Below are 15,090 nucleotides of genomic sequence, written 5' to 3'. Positions count from 1 at the left end.
CCTTGAACATTTTCAGGGTGAGGTGTGGTTGGGGAGGAGGGGCGGCAGTTGAGTTGGTTGTGTGGGGTTATGTTTTGTTTTGTTGTTTACTGTTAGAGGATGAGGTGTCGATGCCTGTCCCTGGCACTGCAGCTGAATTCCACTGTGGACACTCGAGGTCCTCTGTTCCTTTCCTTACCCACTGACTTGCCCAACGCCCAGTGCCGAGTCGGGTCAAACAAGTATAACCACTCTCGGGGGTGTTCTGAGGGATCAAGTGTGCAGCCAACGAAAGATTCTTTCTTAAGTTCATGTCGTGGATTCGTTCGCCAGCTTCTGCTTGGGCCACAAGCCACTGGTGAGGAAAATGACCTCAGTGACCAGATGCTGAGCAGAAGGCATTGCCTGCGGGACAATGTCGCTTCACGGTTTCTGCCTGCCCTGGATGCTGTAGCTAGACCAGACTTTTTTTTTTGGCAAAATTCTCAACCAGTCTAAACTTGGAAAAAGCCAGCATTTCTGGTCAGGGAGCCTTGGCTACTTGCACGAGGCTTTTGGAGCACAAAAGCTGGTCCCACACAGTGAGTGGTTGCCCAGCACACAGCTCTGAATGGAGCCCTTGGCAAATCCTTTTTGCTTCACCCTGTAACTCGAGCTCAGGCTCCCTTTCTGGCAAGAACACTGTGGAAAATTCCCCGGACATAGAGAGCTGGCTCTATTTCCTAGCAATTCTACGAAGTTCTCTCTCTGTGATGGTAAAAATGGAGCAGCCTAAACATCTTCAGATCACTGGGATCTAAAACAAAGAGTCCCTGGGGCACTCGTGACAAGAAACAGGGCCCCACTTTTCAGCACGGAGCTTTCAGACTTTAGATCTGGCATCAAAGGTTTGGTCACAGCGATTGCTTCCACTTGGGGCCTGCTGGGACTTTAGTGGGTCCCCAAATATTTTGAATTTCTTGGCAAAGCTGTCCCAGACTGTGTAACCTTTCTTTTGTCATCTGTAGTAATAGCCAAACAGCTACTAGTTTTATAGAGAAATAAAGCTGGAGTGAATCAGATAGCCTGGGGTGGGTGGGTGGGGGGGAGCACAGCTTCAACTTTGACAGAGGACTTGGAAGAGATCTGCCAGTGTGTAACCTTAGGGGAAATTCTGTATTTTCTTCAAATCCGACTTCCTCATCTAAAAAGCAGTGAAAACACAATGCCTGTGTGAGAAGGTCAATGTGAGGATGAATGAATAAACACGGAAGGTGCCCAGGAAGCACTCCAAGAGTCTTAGCCTTCCCTCTCTCTCCTCCTGATCTTCACCCACCCCCTTCTCCTCTCTCTAGAGCTATGATTTTCAAACTGTTTTAACTGCTGGATCGATCTATCTATCTATCTATCTATCTATCTATCTATCTATCTATCTATCTAAATGTTTATTTATGTAGAGAGTGAGAGAGCCTGAGTAGGGGAGGGGCAGAGAGAGAAGGAGAGAAAGGACCTCAAGCAGGCAGCGCAGAGCCTGATGCAGGGCTGGAACCCATGAGCAGAGGAATCGTGACTTGAGCCGGAAGCAAGAGTCAGACGCTTAACTGACTGAGCCACCCAGGCTCCCCACTGCTGGAACTTTTTAAAAATTCAAATAAATGTATATGTAGAAGCCCAACATAGAAAACAGATAAAAATCCCAAGCTGCTACCAAGGAAGCACCTGCTCTGTCCCCTCTTCTCCTTGGTAGAAGTTTCCTGCAATTTCAGTGCCATCGAGGTGGGCTTTCTCATGTGCTGGGAGACCCTGTGGAATAGGGGCACCTTTGATTGGTGCCCCCCCCCGTGCTGCTCCCCACTCTTCCCAGATCCTGACAACTGAAATCTTCCCATGGAGGGCTCTGGTGTGTTTTGGGTTTAAATGAAAGCACTTTGAGTCAGAGTTCTTTCTATTCTGGTGTTTTTTCTGATGAACTCACTTTTCTGGGGAACAGTGGGACTAGCTGCCTGGGAGCTCTTGCTGAGCCTGAGGTGCGAATGTTCTTGTGCAGGAGCTGGACGAGAGCAGTGAGGGTTCTTGTTTTGTGCTCCTGCGTCAGAAATGGGGGAAATACTTGGACTGCACAGCCCTTTATTTACTCAAGTTGGTGTGCCTACCAGATCTTATTGGCACATGAAAAAGACATAGGATTAGGCACGCTGGTGCAAGAAGGGGGTCACAGGGTCAATCACAAGACACTTGGCTGTGCACTAAGGTCTAGTGTGAACTGGCCTCTGTGTGCGCCTCTACCTCAGGGGGTTGGCTCTGCAAGAGGCTGTTCCTGAAGGGACCACCCTCAGAGGGTGCCCAGCTGGGCAGGGAAGCCCAAGGGCAGTGAGGGCTCCAGCAGGTGCACTTCCACCGCACCCCCACGACTCACCCCATCTCTGCCTTCTTCTCATGTTGGCCACCATTTCCTTTCCTGCGGGATCATCTCGAGGCTTGTGAGAAGGGGCACATTCCTCCCTCCCAGGGAAGAGGAACATTTGAGGGCTGGGCAAAGGGCTTCTCTTCCTTTCTGTGTCTCTGATTATAGATTGCTGGGTCTGGAGGATGAGGATGGGCTGGAGTCCTGCCTGAGCCGGGAGTTGGGATGTACAGTATTGCTTTCAAGACCTTAGTCATCAGTAAACAGCTATTATGCTCGGGCTCTAATGTGCTCTCTCTTCTGCTGGGTCGCCTGTGGTTGCCATGGATATGGCTTTGTCTTTGGAGGCCTATAACCAAGGAGGATTTAAGTAAATCCTCATGGGTCAATATTACCATAGCCCACCCCACCCCACCCCCCTGACCCCTCCCCAAAAAAAAGAGAGAAAGAAAAAGAGAAAATGAGGCCACGCTTAAACAACTCCAAGAAAGCCTTAAACAGTTCTGCACTCATCACCAAAACAACAACAAAAACCCCGGGCTTTAATTGCCGGAACTTACAGGGCACACATTTTAAAAGTGTACTCAGAATTAGAAAGATGAGGTCCATTAATGGCTCTGATTGCAGCGAGTGTAAAATGATGGTATTTCCCGATCTGGTGTTTTGGACAATATAAAGTTACATTTTGTTTTCTTGCCAGTGCTTAGTTTTTAGAATGCTTCTTGATTTGCCGTTTCTAAGATGTGTCATATTCCAGCATATGAACGAAGCTGTGTTTCAAGCAAACAGTAGTTGTTTCTGGCCACAGAGGATTCGGTGACATTTGGTAATGACTATGGAAGATGGGTAGATTGATTTAAGAAGGCTGAAAAAAGAAAGAAGACTGGGTCCTGAGCAGTGACCAAAGAGCTCCAGTGTCTTTGTTTGAAAACGCATGCACACTCCCCCCCGGGATTGCTCATAAGTCACCCCAGAGAAAGGTGCTGTCCCCTGGTAAAGCAGAGGTCAGAGGCTGAGAGCCCATGTGTGGCCACAGCCCCTCCATGATTGAGTTCTTTGCTCGAGAGTTGCATCCGTTTAATGGGCTGCCCTTTGTGTATGTTTCTTTGTGTGTGTTTCCTGGGACCACACAGCTCAGGCAGAGAGGCAGGCTGTGGATGCTGGGATGAGGACCCCAGCCAAGGTACCCACAGCACAGAAAGGGCTGTTTCCGTAGCAGTGTTCATGCCGGCATCGCCAGGCTGCCCCCTTCCCTCCTGGTCACAACCCGAAGTTTTGTCACCCATCTTACTGGCTTCCGTGTTCACTGTCATTGGCAGCAAGACACTTCCAGTGAAGAAGTTGGGTCTGAGTTGCAATTACCCAGAGATCTCTTCCACTGAAGTGGGAAAAAGTGATGTCAATTTCCTCTCTGTGGGCTTTTCCTCTCTTGAGTTTTCGCGTGTTTGTGTCAAACTCCAGATTAATCCATAGCCTCTCTTTGCTTGCCTTCCGAAACTCTCCCCAGTCCCTGCTTATCGTGTTACCCGGCAACCGTTGGGACTTCCCCAGTGGAGGATTATGACACTCTTGCTTTGATGCCAGGCGACCCAGTGCAAAGCCCCCTGTGATTGTCAGGAGCAGAGAAGGTGATAATGCTGCTGGCTGGTGGCCACCAGGGTCAGTGCTGGCCTGTCTGGACGAAAAAGGGAAGCTCACGCCTGAGCTGCCTCTGGAGGGTGCTGGGAGAAATGGCCTGCCTCCTACATCAGGTAGGAGTTGGCTCCCACCTTGCCCCCATCCTGCCTTGAGCTGCCTGGGAGGCCGAGGCCAAGTTCTAGAGTGGTCGGCAAACAGAGGCCCAGCTTCCGGGTTCGATGAGGTCTGTTGGGACGGGTGTCTTGGACGCCTAACACAGCTTCAGGATGTGGGAGGAGTCCCCAGATAAACCACTGCTAGGTTGTCTGAGCCGCCTTATCAGACTCTTGAGGAAATTCTGGTCCTCACGGCTTTCATGTAGTTCTTCCGGGACCACCACCAAACAGGATAGATTTCATGGAAAAGCTGAGGGCTGTGCTAATCCTTAGTTGGCATCAGGCCAAGAGAGATAATTTTGATGTGGGTTAAAAGGAGTTTTCTGATTTTCCAAGCTGGTAGATGGAAAGGAAAAGGGGATGTCTGGGGTTTGGATTTGTGGATGACAGAAAGGACCTGGGAAGGTTATGAACCTTTAAATAGCATCCTATCTGTACCGTTACCAAAGATCCCAAGAAAGAAAAGGCAGAAGCAGGCAATGTGGTGTAGAGGGAAAGCCGCCATAGCTCTGATTTTAAATGAACACAAACAAAAGATGGAAGGAGGGGCACGACATGAAGGGTGTCACAAAAGAATAGCAGGAATCTGTATATTAGTGTCAGAAAAACTGAAGTCCAGAATACGCTAAGACTCGTGAAATAGCAGCTGACATGAGAATAATGCTCTGTCATTTGCAAAGCATTTTCATGTAAATGATCACATGGATGCTCACAGTAATCCTGTGGGGGTGGGGGTGGGGCTCGGGGTGGGGTAGTTATTATCCTCAGAGTGTGGGGACTTCTCAGAGGCAAAGCTGGGATTTGAGCCCAGATCATCTTGGGCCAAATGCTGGGCCTTTCCACCACACCACATCACTTTTTGTTACATCGTTTAGAAGTATATTTAGAGAAAGATGGGCAGGCCCATGGTCCCGGAGACAGTGTGACAGTAGGCAACACTAGGTGCTCCTATATTTTCTTCAGTTCATCACGAAGCAACACAATCTTCAAAGGATAGAACCAAATTTCTTAAAGTGGATGAGACCTTCAAGGAGAATCGAGTTCTGTAAGCTCAGGCCTGGACATCGTAGATGGCTGTTTCCAAAGGGACCTGAATTTCTCTTGCATGGCACTTACTTCAGAAATTGCTTGCTCAGTATCTGTGTTTTCCACTAGCCATAGCATCTTGAAGGCAGGATCCATGGCCATCCTGTCCATCACGGTGTCCCCTTTGGCTGCCCAGGCAATGAATAAATAACTAACCACAGAGCAACGAGGAGTAATTTTGGTGCAATTATAGAGAATGGGAGGTATGCCACAGAGAGAGGCAGAAGTCATGATTTACCAAAAAAAAAGATTCTAGAGTCTACTTGCCAATTAACTAACATTAGTCTCTAAGGTATTTGTATTCATTTCAATGATAAAAATGAGGCCCAGATATAGAAAGTGACTCCCATGAACTCATTTCAGTCATCCCAGAGATCCAATCAGAACCTCTGTTTTGGGTCAGTCAAGGCTGAGATCGGGCCATCTGGGCTGTAATGTCAGGAATAAATGCAGGAAAGAAAGGATTTCAAGGCAAGAATCTTTTGTTTTAGAGTCTAGGCTCTGGTTTCAGAATGAATTGTTCTATTAAGTACTCAGGCTTAGTAGAAGCAGCTTTACTTTCAGCTTGTGCTAGAAGGTACATATTTTAGAGACGGCAGGAGAGGATACATTCAACACCAAAGCCAAGCGATGCTATCAGTTATCAATACTTAACCATCATGACCATAGGCACCAGATGTGCAAATGTGAACACAGGCAGAATGTTCTCTAGAAGACATTGACTGGATTCAACTAAAGCCAGATTTCCAGAGATTTCTGAAGCTCCACTCTTCTCAGGAAGGACATTAGTTAAAGGGAAGCTTCTTGGGGCGCCTGGGTGGCTCAGTCGGTTGAGCGTCCAGCTTCAGCTCAGGTCATGATCTCGTGGTCCGTGAGTTCGAGCCCTGCATCGGGCTCTGTGCTGACAGCTCAGAGCCTGGAGCCTGTTTCGGATTCTGTGTCTCCCTCTCTCTCTGACCGTCCCCCGTTCATGCTCTATCTCCCTCTGTCTCAAAAATAATAAATATTTTAAAAAAAATTAAAAAAATAAAATAAAATAAAGGGAAGCTTCTCATCTCTTTTCCTGAACTCCAGACACACCTTTCCAACTCCACGTGTGAACTTTCATGGGGCTGGAAGGACCTTGAGCTAAGTCCATCTCATGACTTTATCCTCCTCATTCACTTCACGGTAGTCACAGCGGTCTTGTCTTCTCTTGGCTCCTCAACACTCTCAGGTGTTCCTACCCCAGGGCGCTGGCACCTGCCGTTCTGTCTTCCAGAACCCTTCCCTAGATCATCATCCCCACCACTGGCTTGGTGTCATTCAGGCCTCAGCTCAGAATCTTCTGGGAGATGCCTGCCTGACCCATTTCCTGTTGTATTTTCCTCATGGTGCTTTCATCACAATACAAAATTGTTTAATTTCTCTTCTCTCCCTTCTCCCTCCCCTTCTCCTCTCTCTCTCCTTCCTTGTGCCTCTTCTTCCTTGTTTGCCTTCCCCACTAAAATGGGGGCTCCATGAGGCTGCTCTTTATCGGTCTTGCTTGCAGATGTATCTTCAGTGCCCAGGACGGCACCTGAGCAGGTGCTCAGTATACATTTGTTGTGTGACTATGTTGACTCGCCCCACCTTCTTCCTTGGCTGCTTCCATTTAGAACACTTACGGACACTACAGTCGTCTATTTTCAACACATGGTAAATGAGGAAAGGTAAATGGAGACCATTTGAAAGCCCTTTGATATTCCGTAAATAGTCTTAATTTTTGAGGTGTTTCTGATAACCTGAAAACAATCCACAGTGACAGACTCAGATCACCAGTTCTGGAGGCATCCAGAGGCCGAAGGAACTGTCCTGCAGTACCGGAAACCTCAGGGAAAGCTGAGGAAGGGGAACCCAGTGACTCTATCTGAGAATGCAAAAAAGCACTGCTGGCAGGAGATAAGCCTGCTCGGGGTCTCTCAAAATATCCTTTATTCAGATTATGTTGTGCCACCTGATCAGTGCCCGTGGGCAAGCTCAGGGTTGGAAGGGGCTAGGAGCAGGCCAAGGATAGGCAGTAAAAGAGAAGCTTGGGTGGCAGAGGAAGCTGAGGAAAACACGTCCCAGGAGGTACTGGCTCCAGGTTAGCATTTCTGCTGATCTTCCTGAACGATGTGGGCATGCCCCTTCCCCTGCCCTTTACCTCGGTTTGAATAAACAGGGGTGTTAGTGGGGAAGGTAGGAAGGGGTGAGGCTGTCAGACCGTCTTGTGGAACAATACCCCCAATAACAGTCAATTAAATAAAATTCTGAGCTTAAGCAATACAGGTCTGCACAGCAGCTATGATGTCATTGAACCAAGTGCCTTTTCCTCATTGTTCTGCCATCTTTGGACTTTGCCCTCATTTGGACTACCACATCCACATTTCAGCCAGAAGAGGAAAAGAAGGGGAAGGAGCTCAACTTTCAAGCTTACCATGAGGAAGGTGCATGGGTACTCTCCATTCTTATCCCATTGGCCAGAACTTTGTCCGTGGACATGCCTCAGTCCAAAGGAGTCTGGGAAATGTGGTCTTGAACTGGGCAGCCGTGTCCCACCTAAAAATTCCACAACCGTGAAAAAGAAGGAAGAGATGTATCAGGAAACGGCATTTCTGTCACAGGTGAGCGGAAGAAATTGCCTTGTGAATACGATGATGATTATCCTTTGCAACTGGCCCCGGGAAGAAGTAACTTCCCCGGGAGGAAAACCATTTGGCTGTCTGCCAGGTCTTTGCACGGCAAACTACAGATTTTGATAAACAGACCACTGCACACTTCTCCCTGGCAAGAATATAAAGCCCAGTGATAATAAGGCATATGAGTGCCATAAACCCTAAGTAGCTGTTTTGAAGTCATCAGAATGCAGCACCTACTGGATAATTCACCCAATCTGTCAGAATGCTGCTTCCTGCTTCCACCATCAACCATTTGGAATTAACTCTAAAGCAGGTCTGCTGTGGAGTCTAAATCTAGAAATAGTAGAATGTAAGCTCTGGAGATATTAAATTTGTGGCAGGCACTTACTCACTCGATGTGTAACTACTAGGTACCCACTGCACCAAGCTGGCCTATGGGGTGGGGCAGCTGTGATATTGAGAATGACAGAGATGTATGTTCACGAGTTCAGTGACAGAACATCTGCTTATGAATGAGGGCATTCACTCATTTGTTCATTTGTTCAACGGCTATTTAGTGAACCCGTACTTTGAATCAGACCCACGGTACTGGGACATATTGATGAACAAGCAGGACAAGGACATATCCTTGCCTCAGAGGATATATTCTAGTGTGAGGAAAAAGGCAGGAAAGAAGAAAGCAAGCCTGTGAACAGACAGGATACTACAGAGTGATAAATACTGAAGGAACTAAATAGAGCGGTGATGGAGAACTTGGGCAGTGAATAGGAGGGTCAGTGAGGGCCTTTCTGAAGTGATGGTTGAATCCTGAAGGATGAGAAGCCAGCCACATGGGAAGCCAGGAGCAGGGAGGTGGCAAAGAGCTTGTGTGTTAGTGTGTCTGGTGTGGCCGGAGTGTTTTGAGTGAGGGGACACTGATGCAAGATGAGACTGACTGGACAAGGCTGGTCCCAGAGAGTTTTCTGGAAAGGGTGAACTTGAGCCGATCCTTGCAGGACAGGTAAGGTTCGAGTCTGCGAGAGGGGAAACATTTGCAAAGTAGGGTGAGCTGTGAGGGGCTTGAGCCAGGACTGTGCCGACCCAAGATGGTGGGTGAGAAGGGTTCCTGATGGGAGGAGTGAGAGAAAAGGCTGGAAAGGCAACCTCAGGAAACTTCTGGAAGGTAAAGGGACTTGAATTCTCAAAGATCATGTACAGCCATTTGATCAGGAGAGAGGCATGATCGAAGCATGGTTTTAGACAGATTTTCTACAAGCTAGGTAGTAGCCTCTCAGTCTTGGCACTATTGATGCTTTGGGCCAGATCATTCTTTGTTGTGAAGGATCCTGTACACTGCAGGATGTCTAGCAGCACCCCTGATCTCTAAATGCCAGGAGCACCCACCCTTCCTAGTCCTGACGATCAAAAATGTCTCCAGATCTGGCCAAATGTCCTAGGGGGTGGGGGAAGGGAAAATCACTTCTGGTTGAAACCACTACTTTTAAAAAAAAAAAATGGTTTTGTTTATCTTTATGTTTTTGTTTTTGAAATCAGATTTTGGACCTGAAATATCTTGATCATTGACTGTTTTCTCTCACTATGATTGTAAGGACGTAGGAACTACAGATTTAAATAGGAAGGCAACCTTAAGTTGTAGTTACTGAATATTTTTGACTTAAAGTTTAAGAAAAGCTTATACAAATAAGTTTTAATTCACTCTAAAATGAAGTTTTGCAAGCTTTGAGGGATCTTTCCTCTGCTCTGCCATCCCTTGATGTTTTCGGTCTTCTTACAGTGTGTCCCCCTCTACTCGGGTGGATGAGCTCCTTAAGGCCACCCCTAGGGGGAGTGGGGGAGGTGGGGCACAGAAGGAAAGGCCCTTTTCCAGCCAGGAGATGTGTACACTGAGCTGAAAAAACATTAAGGAGGATGTTTTGAGATTTTTTTTCAGACCCCTAAATTGTTTTTTGTTAAAAAAAATTTTTTTTTTAGATCTTTATTTTTGAGACAGTGAGAGAGAGACAGAGTGAGGGCAGGGGAGGAACAGAGAGAGAGGGAGACACAGAACCCGAGGCAGGCTCTAGGCTCTGAGCTGTCAGCACAGAGCCCGACGTGGGGCTCGAACCCACGAACCGTGAGATCATGACCTGAGCCGAAGTTGGACGCTTAACCGACTGAGCCACCCAGGTGCCTCCAGGCCCCTAAATTTAAATTAGCTTTGTGGGAACTCTTTGGGATTAACTCCCCCTCAAAACACCCCCTGAAATATATCCCTTCCTGGCTTCCCTTCTCTAGATGATATTTGAAAGATATGCAAGAGAATATGAAGAACTCCAGAGAAAATGTATTTTTTAAAACCTTTTTTTTTAAGTTTATTTATTTTTAAGAGAGAGATAGAATGTGAGCTGGGGAGGGGCAGAGAGAGAGGGGGACACAGAATCCGAAGCAGGCTCCAGGCTCTGAGCCGTCAGCACAGAGCCTGACGCAGAGCTTGGGCTCACAAACCGTGAGATCATGACCTGAGCTGAAGTCAGATGCTTAACCGACTGAGCCACCCAGGTGCCCCATGGAGAAAATGTATTTTTAAAACCTATCTCCCTATGTCTTAAAAAAAAAAAAAAATTAATGTTTATTTATTTTTTGAGAGAGAAATCATGAGCAGGGGAGGGGCAGAGAGGGAGGGAACAGAGGATCCGAAGCAGGCTCCATGCTGTCAGCAGCGAGCCCCTTGTGAGGCCCGAACTCACAAACCGTGAGATCATGACCTGAGCTGAAGTTGGATGCTCAAGCCACCAAGCCACCTAGGTGCCCCTCTCCCTAAGTCTTTTAAATAGTATTCTGGGTTGAGTCGCAAATTCACCCACCCTCCCGCCCCAATTCATGTCGGCTTGGAACCTCAGATTTGGAAATAGTCTTTGCAGACGTAATTAGTTATGATGAGATGACACTGGGTGAAAGTGGATCCTACACCCAGTGAATGGTGTGCTTAAAAGAAGGGGGGACCCACAGAGACACAGTGGGAAGGGGGCCATGTGAAGAAGGGGGCAGAGGTTGGAGTGACACAGTACAAGCCAGGGAACACCAGGATTGCCCGGAGCCAGAGAAGTGGAGAAGAGGCAAGGAGGCATCTTCCCCTCGGGAGCTACGACAGCCATGGACAGCTTGACTTTGGACGCATAGCCTCCAGACCTCCGACAGAACGGATTGCTTTTGTTTTAAGCCCTGCCGTTTGTGGTAATTTGCGGTAATTGCAGCCCTAGGAAATGAATACAAATGGTTATGTTATAATTGGGTTTAGTTTTTTTGTTGACACGTGGGCTTGCTAGTTTCTGCTTCAGACTCCTTGCTTTTCAGAGCTGGCCGTTAACTTGCAGCAGAAGGCTAACCTTCGGCCACAGGCTTCACCAATCGGTTCTAAACGAGACCCGCTTCATTCCCGTGCCACCGAAACCACAGCCCGCAATCCTGGGCGACGCACAGGTCTCCCCTCGGAAGCCTGCACGTGGCAGAAACGCTACCTTCAAAGCAAATTCCAAGAAGCGAGGCCTGGGTAGTCCTCTGGGGTGGGCGTTGGTGGGTCATGGCTCCTGGTGTCCTAACTAAAGGAGAGGATGCAGCGACTCTAAATTAAAGGGGAAAAGGGGAGGCTTCTGGTCAGATTCCAGAGAGGAACAGTGGGGAGGTGAGTCAATGGTTGGTGGATGTGGGAATGGGAGGGAGAAGCAAAGGGGGGGGGCAGAAGGCTGGGATATCAGGGGATGGGGAATGGGAGTGGGGGGAGAGAAAGAGAAGGACAGCTGAATCCTTTCAAGAGGGGAGGAAAATGGTCTTAATTTACCATAGGCGAAAACAAAAAAGGAAGATTACACAACAGTTTTAATGACAGGGTTTCTGTCACTCACCCTGATAGTAGTAATTATGTTTATTATGTGGATTTGGTGGTGAAGGTGCTGTCCTGCTCAGCCCATGCTGCCGAGGGGATCAATGGAGGCGGTTGATAGCATCCACCAAATAAAGCCTGGGAGGTCTGGACATCCTCAGTTATAATTCTACAAACACACAGTTGCTTAGGAAATCAGCACTTCAAATTAACTAAAGCAGGTAGACATATTCTCCTTTACGCTGTATCCTTACTATGTCCTGTGTTTATTTCTCTGCTGTTGGAGGGGGTAGACACTTGCCTGGTTTTATCTTTAGCCAAAAGAAATAATTTGCACACATGTCTTTAGAAGAGAAATAAGTGACTATATTGCTTGTCTAGAAAACAACTCAGAAATTCACCTCACCTTTAGGTGAGGAATGAGGGGAAGTGTGGGGAGTGTTGGGTGGGAGCAAACTGTTCCCCTGGCAGCCAGGGAGCAAACATTGCCTGCTGTTGGCTTTGGATAATTTTACCTCATTCAGAAACACCTATTCAGCAACTGTTGTGTGACAGGCACTGGTATAGGCTCTTTGGATAGAGACATTTTTTTTTTTTTTTAATTTTTTGGTAATGTTTATTTTAAGAGAGAGAGAGAGAGTGAGAGCGCGCGTGCACCCAAGTGGGGGAGGTGCAGAGAGAGAGACAGAGAGAGAGAGAGACAGAATCTGAAGCAGGCTCCAGGCTCTGAGCTGTCAGCACAGAGCCTGAAGCAGGGTTCAAACCCATGAAGTCTGAGATCATGACCTGAGCTGAAGTTGGACACTTAACCAACGGAGCCACCCAGGCTCCTGGAAATGGTTTTTAAAAAAGGGTTTGAGTGTTTAGTAGAAAGATTGATGATTAAATCATTCATTCATTCATAAAACAGTTATCGACTCCCTTCCATGTGCCAGAGACTGTTCTGGCACTTGCGATACAAGGATAAACTGAGCCGATGAAGGCTTGAAGTCAAAGACGTATGTGTTGAGTGGATGAAGGAAGCCCCCTTTGGGCCTGGGGGAGTCAGGGAAGCTTCCCAGCATATCTGTCAAAGCTTGGAAGGTGCTGAGGAATGCCTGCTGGCTGTTCTTTTAACTGAGACTTTAAAGTTGTTGCAAAGTTTAAATGTGATAATCATCGCCATTGCCCTTCTTAAAAACTGGAAAGTGACCTGGCAGAGAAAACCTAGCATCTCAACAAAGGATGTTTTAGGATGAGCCTTTTTGTTATTCATCTACTCACTCTGTACAGACTCATCCACCCTCCAAGCGTTAACTCCCTGGTGGCTGATGACCCCAAAATGCTCAGTGATCCCGGAGTTCCAGGTTCTCCACCTCCCAACCTCGGTGACTGGCCTGGCGTCTTCCAGATACCTTGTCAGCCCGGGGCCGTTCCTCTCCCTGCTTTCCTCAGGCGAAATCATTCTCTGAACTGTCTCCTCGCAGCCACTGCTTGGGACTGACTTTCCCTGTGCATATGACCAGGGCCTGTGGATTTGTCCAGGACTCCAGGGGCCAGGGAGGGCCTGGGTAATTTCCCAACACCCTCTGGGTCTTCTCCCTCCAGGTGGGGCTCACAGTCCGGGGCCCACAGCACAACAGAAAGAGGAAGACGCTCCTTTCTCTCATTACTCCCTGGAGGGTTTCTTGAACCCCCCCACCCCCCACCACCACCTTTACTCCGGAAAGCAGGTGGGTTCCCTCCAGCTCTGGTGGGTTTCAAATTCTTGGACTGTGAAGGATCCATTGGAGACTCCCTCTAAGGACTCACCAGTAGAGTGAGTCATTTTGCCAGTAGCTGTGCTAGGGCCTGGGAGTGCCAGGGACAGGTAGGAAGGGGTGTGTGTGTGTGTGTGTGTGTGTGTGCCCACTTTACAAACTCCTCCCCTGCTTCCAGAGGTCGTGGGCTCCTGGCAGGGGTGGGGGGGTCCGACTACTCTGTCATCTCTGTAGGGTTCCTGCTCCTGCTGCGAGGCTCCCCTTTTTGACAGCAGGGTTGGTATTTTCTCTGTAGCCAGCAGGCTGCGAGACGAGATGTGTGCCCTGGTGGTGTGGGAGGCACGGAGTTTTCCTCCTGCTCCTGCTAAATGAATCATGTTAACCTAATACTCAGAGGCAGGCTCCTTCTGCACCGTGGCTACACCCAAAACTGGGTGAGGAAGGCCTCCTGAGCCAGGCGCTCGGTTACACAGTTCCTTGGTGGGGTCTCACTCCGGGTCCTACCTCGTGCCTTCTGTACCCATGCTGTCACCCCTGAAATGTAGACATCCGAGGGCCATCACTAATTCACTAGGTGTCCTCCTTCAGCCTGGGCATGCATTTTTAATTAACTTTTATATCAAGACTCAAGTGACACGGCCCTACCCCCTTCTCTGTCCTCGTGGAACATAGCTAAAGTCAGCTGTGAGCTGTTATTCCACACAGAGGAGCTCTTGCCAGTGTCTTCCCTGCAAAGCGGCAGTTGCTACTTATTTGCAGACTATTTTAAATATTTCATGGAATTAATTTCAGATTTAGTGTCTTCATCAGATTGCTAGGAGGGTACTTGTAGATTAATACGTCCAGGCCTCCTATTTTATAGTTGAAAAAAAAAGTGAGACTCAGAGACGTTAAATCATTTTCCCTAGGTCACACAGCAAGTTTGTAGGAGGGCCCACATGAAAGCCTAGGTCTTCTGAGTCCCAAGCCTAAGCCCCTTCATTATACTATGAATTCTCTAAGATGATAAATTTAAATCCAGGCAGTGGCCTGAACCCCCCCAACCCCGAATTCCAAACGAAATCATGAAACAAAATCTTGAAAGTGACCCAGTCTTCAAGAGAAAGAGTGAAGTATGGTCATTCACAGAGGATGAGCAAAAGGCATTATCGTTATTTGGTTCTTTGTTGTTTGAGGTCCACAGCGATAAAGGCATTAAACTCTCGAAGCAGAAACCAAAAAGTGCCAGGAGAAAAAAAAAGAAAATCTAAAATAAGACCTCAAAGAAAATCGAAACTGGCATATAAATCGTAAGTTATGGTAGGTTGCATGCAGAGAGCCATCTGAAGTGGAAACAGGCTGCAGGGCGCATCAGAAAAGGCGAGGACTCTGGAGTCTGATAGCCAAGGTTCCGAATCTCGGTTCGAGCGTTTACTAAGGGTGGTTTGGGGGCAGTTCATTTCTCAGAGCTTCGGTTTCCCCCTTTGTAAAAGGAAGCTGACATCTGTGGCAGAGCGGTGATGTGAGGAAGGGCCGGCAGGCGCCCGGTGGTGCCTCGTCTGCAGCTGGCACTCAGTATGTGGTAAAATGTGTGACTGCCTGTACCTTGAATTGCAGGGGAGACCCTGGCAGG

The 15,090-nt window shown here is 48.0% G+C and overlaps 1 long non-coding RNA gene across 1 annotated transcript; it reads left to right on the top strand.

Moving 5' to 3' along the window:
• Positions 1–3,770: 3,770 nt before the first annotated feature.
• LOC131485376 (uncharacterized) lies at positions 3,771–8,267 on the top strand. Its single transcript, XR_009248798.1, has 2 exons — positions 3,771–4,113; positions 7,634–8,267. It is a non-coding gene; the product is annotated as an uncharacterized LOC131485376 (long non-coding RNA).
• Positions 8,268–15,090: the final 6,823 nt, after the last annotated feature.

Source organism: Neofelis nebulosa, chromosome 1 (genome assembly GCF_028018385.1).
Source record: "Neofelis nebulosa isolate mNeoNeb1 chromosome 1, mNeoNeb1.pri, whole genome shotgun sequence".
In the NCBI taxonomy this organism is placed as follows: domain Eukaryota; kingdom Metazoa; phylum Chordata; class Mammalia; order Carnivora; family Felidae; genus Neofelis; species Neofelis nebulosa.
This window is presented reverse-complemented; position numbering and strand designations above follow the sequence as displayed.